This window comes from Rhinichthys klamathensis, unplaced genomic scaffold (genome assembly GCF_029890125.1).
Source record: "Rhinichthys klamathensis goyatoka isolate OS25496 unplaced genomic scaffold, OSU_Roscu_1.1 h1tg000036l_1, whole genome shotgun sequence".
NCBI lineage: Eukaryota > Metazoa > Chordata > Actinopteri > Cypriniformes > Leuciscidae > Rhinichthys > Rhinichthys klamathensis.
Window position 1 is genome coordinate 1,968,544 of NW_026606584.1, and position 4,770 is coordinate 1,973,313.

Here is a 4,770-nt window from a genome sequence, read left to right on the forward strand (position 1 = left end):
AGTGATTGCTAACCATGCATCTTCGAGCTATAGGCTCAAAAGTATCTAAAATTGTGACTACCAAAACAGTCACAACCGAAACATGTCTTGAAGTTTCGGTTGTGACATTATTGTTTTGGTAGTGACAAAAGGGAACACAATCTTTTATTTGGAGGAATAAACTACATTTAGTACAGTTATGCAAATAATTACTACTGTAGTATGTTCTAGTAGTGTTTTAGTATGCAAGATTCTGTTAAAATTCTGTATGTGATGAGGTTACACTTAAGGTTGCAGTCCATGATACTAGCTTAGGTGTAAGGTTGTTGTCAGTAATGTTAATTTCTATGATTAACTTGACAGGGAAAATGACATAAAACACCAACATGCCTAAAAAAAATCGAAAAATTACAACAGAGAGACAGAGAGAATACAAACAAAGGTTGAGGGAAGACCCAGTGAAGTACGAGGAATACTTAAGGAAAGAAAGAGAAAGAAATAAGAAACGAAGGGAAGAAGGAATGTTGAAGAGTATCCGTGAATTATCTGACAGGGAGCAAAGACATGTCAGAAAAGCATGGAGGAAAAGACACAGGATGATGGTGAAAAGGCAAAAAGAGGTGGAGACATTTTGCAGGGCTTCCACACCACCTAGCACTTCCAGTGAGGGTGATCAGACACCATTGCACACACTGGGGGAAAAGGGAGAAAACGAGCAAAAATCAGTAACTATAGAAAATGTCACACACACACACACACACACACACACACACACACACACACACACACACACACACACACACACACACACACACACACACACACACACACAAACACACAGTTCAGTGGTTCTGGAAATTTATCTGAGTGACTCATAAACAAAATGTTGAAAATGTGAAAATAAAACAAAGTGGTTCTGAAACAGTCTACATTGTAAGTTGTTTTTTTTTTTAGGAAGAAAAATCTATGAGCATACCTCTTCTCACTTGAACCTTTAAGACCCAAAGTATAGAATAGCTCTAGGTGTTCTTATAAGATATTTACTGTCAGATGTGTGTCTGCTATGTGATAGGAGTTACAAAAATTTCTTTATGATTTTTAAGAAGAGCATTGTCCATTCCCCAAATATTTTTACTTTTAGAATTTGTCAATGATTGTAAAAATTTTTTTATTTCAAATTCAATTGCCAGTTTAAAATTTAGCATGTTTTGTTCATGTGAAATACAATCAGACCTCGTACATAAATCAATAGAATCAGATACTCGTACATAATTATTTGAATCTCTATTTTGAATTCCCAGGTCTTTGACTGTAATTATTAAAATGAAGTAGGAAGTAATTATTAAAGTTCTATGAAGTAATTATTAAAATGATTCGCCACTATTTGCGCATCAGTTTCCAGATATCCTTTAATATTAATTGCTAATTTATGACCTTTACAACTCTTCCAACAAGTTACTTTATCAATGGTTTGCCAAAGTCTTTTAATGTTTCCTTTTGCTTGTTCAATTAAGTTCATAAAAAATTTGCTTTAGTTTTTCGTAACAGTGTAGTAACTTTGTTACTGAGTTCCTTGTACAAAAGCGAGTCTGTGAAAAGGCCTGTTTTCAAGGACTTTTTAAGTGCCGCATCTCTTAGTTTCATTCAATTCCACACCGTCTCATTCATCCAGGGAATAGATGGTTAAATGTCAGCAAAGACATTTATATAAATCACATTTATTTAGATTAGTGAGCAACACACAGATGCAGTGGTGCAGTAATTCTGATGTAATGAGGAAACAGGCATGTGCTTGTAGAGTATTTTACAATGACTTGGGCTCAGAAAATCATAATCAAGTTCTGAGGATGATAAATATATTTTTTTTTAAAAAGCCTTTTGAGGGAGAATGAAAGAAAGATACATTGTGCTTAATTTTTAGGGGAATCACCTTATTTTGGATAACCTGATTTGGAAATTGTGGGTCTTGGATGATGGGTCAATAATCTTGGGACTTTTCTTGTACTATAATAAAATCACCCCCATTTATTTTGAAATGTGGTAAATGAAGTTACACAGTCAAATTGGGCACTGTGTTGCTAAAGCAACAAAACAAAAAGTCTTTGGAATATACAGGTGAAACTCGAAAATTAGAGTATCGTGCAAAAGTTAATTTATTTCAGTAATTCAACTTAAAAGGTGAAACTAATATATAGACTCATTACATGCAAAGTGAGATATTTCAAGGCTTTATTTGTTATAATTTTGATGATTATGGCTTACAGTTTATGAAAACCCCAAATTCAAAATTAGAATATTGTGAAAAGGTTTTCATAGGAAGCCATTGTAGCAATGTTCAGGGAAGAAGGAGGCGGGAACCGGCGGACAATCAAAAATAAAACTTTATTTTAAATGAAATAAACACAATACCTGCCAGCAGTCCCTCACGGAACTGCTGGCTACCCAAAATAAAATATAACTACCTGCCAGCAGCCCCTCACGGACGACTGCTGGCTACCAAAATAAAATAAAATAAAACAAAACAAAAGCAGGCCTGTTCCTCTCTCGATCATCCACTCCGTCGCTCCTCCTTTATGCTTCCGCTCCTCCGTGAGAGATGCGAGACCGGTGTGCTTCCCAGGTGCTGCTCATTAGCAATCGCACCACCGGCCTCGCGACGTTCTCTCACGTCCCTCGGCCGTCCTGCTCACCACATATCCCCATCACCCCTCACAGGCCGGGGGGTACACCCGGGCTGTGCCTACTCCCTCCCCCCGGCGGCGATCCCTGGGGGATATTGACCGACGAGCCGAGGGAAACGGAGACGGAAGCACGAGGAGCAACGGACACGAGAGAGGGGAGAGAGGAAAGAAAAAAAAAATTGGTCCGGCTCCCACAACGCGCTGCCATCTTGTCCCTCACCAGCTGGGCGATCTCCTCCGCGGTGCCCGGCGGCGACGCTGGATGGCCCTCGTTGGACGCCTCGACGCTGCCCCGCCCCCGGTGGACGGCGACGGCTCCTCGGGTGCCTTGGGCAGACGGCAGGAGTCCCCCGCTCCCTGCTCCTCCCCTTCACTGGCGGATGGCAGCAGGCTCCGGCCCACGGCAAGCGGCGGTGACTCCTCCTCTCCCTCCCGGAAGGCAGCCGCCCCTCCATTCCCAGGCGGTCGGCGGCGAGCTCGGGCGTCCCACCGGCAACTCACCCCAGCGCCCCGCCTCGAGCGTCCATGGCCGCGAGTCCCCCGCTCCCTGCTCCTCCCCTCGGCAGCAATCTCCGGCCCACGGCGAGCGGCGGCGACTCGCGCACCATGCTTGATGGCACCGCGGATTCACCACAACGGCGAGGACCCTCGGACAGCGCGTTCCTCCCTCTTCCCGGGTTTCGGCACCAGTGTAGCAATGTTCAGGGAAGAAGGAGGCGGGAACCGGCGGACAATCAAAAATAAAACTTTATTTTAAATGAAATAAACACAATACCTGCCAGCAGTCCCTCACGGAACTGCTGGCTACCCAAAATAAAATATAACTACCTGCCAGCAGCCCCTCACGGACGACTGCTGGCTACCAAAATAAAACAAAACAAAAGCAGGCCTGTTCCTCTCTCGATCATCCACTCCGTCGCTCCTCCTTTATGCTTCCGCTCCTCCGTGAGAGATGCGAGACCGGTGTGCTTCCCAGGTGCTGCTCATTAGCAATCGCACCACCGGCCTCGCGACGTTCTCTCACGTCCCTCGGCCGTCCTGCTCACCACAGCCATAATCACCAAAATTAAAACAAATAAAGGCTTGAAATGTCTCACTTTGCATGTAATGAGTCTATATAATATATTAGTTTCACCTTAAGTTGAATTACTGAAATAAATGAACTTTTGCACGATATTCTAATTTTTCGAGTTTCACCTGTAAAAACCCTTATCATACCGTAAAAATTATATTTTTCACAGAATGCCCTGTGTTCCATAAAATTGCCTTCCACTCTTCACCTCTCCCCCGCCAATCTCAGAAAAAGTTTTTATTTCTAAGTAAAATATACCTATTGTTTCAAAGAGATGTTATGTGGGGTAAAATTGTGCTTAAACATGAACTTCTAGTGTAAAATAACTTGCCAATGAAAGTCTGACATTAGATCCTAAATGTACAAGTTCGTTCACAAATGAGCCTTGTTAAGACTCAAAACACTGACACATTCAGTGAAGGTTGAACATATGAGTTCAGGGGGTCCAACCAAAGTGTTTTCCAAATTAACTTGTCATCAAATATAACTTGTTCAAAATGCTTACAATAAGTAAGCATTTTGTCTTTAAGCATGAAAATCCAACAAAGCAGCAAAGCACTTCAAAAGGGAGTAATTCAGTAAACGAAAAATTAAAGTGGGTGAAGACCATTCTAAAGAAAGAAAAAAAAGATTCCATCATGAATGTAACACCACTCGTTTTAAATAATATGTATAGGTCTATTATTTGACAGTACAGTGCAAAAAAAGTCCGTTCAGTTTTATCGACCCAGATGGGACTCGAACCCACAATCCCCAGCTCCGGAGGCTGATGCCTTATCCATTAGGCCACTGGGTCAACACAACACATCGACAAACATATATCTAAACTATATAAAACATATATCTAAACTATATAAAAAAGGCCGAATTGTACTTGTAATTGTAAATAGCGACTGTATTTATCTTTTTGTGAAATTTGAATTAAGATATGTTCTGCTTGTTCTAGGACACTCGCCGATTGCAGGCGGGAGAGGAGTTAAAACGGAGACGTGAAGTCGGACACTAGGCTCGTTTGTTAAAAGTAGACCGAGGCAAGGA

At 41.8% G+C, this 4,770-nt stretch overlaps 1 non-coding gene across 1 annotated transcript; it reads right to left on the bottom strand.

Moving 5' to 3' along the window:
- Positions 1-4,455: 4,455 nt before the first annotated feature.
- trnar-ccg (transfer RNA arginine (anticodon CCG)) lies at positions 4,456-4,528 on the bottom strand. Its single transcript has one exon. It is a non-coding gene; the product is annotated as a tRNA-Arg (tRNA).
- Positions 4,529-4,770: the final 242 nt, after the last annotated feature.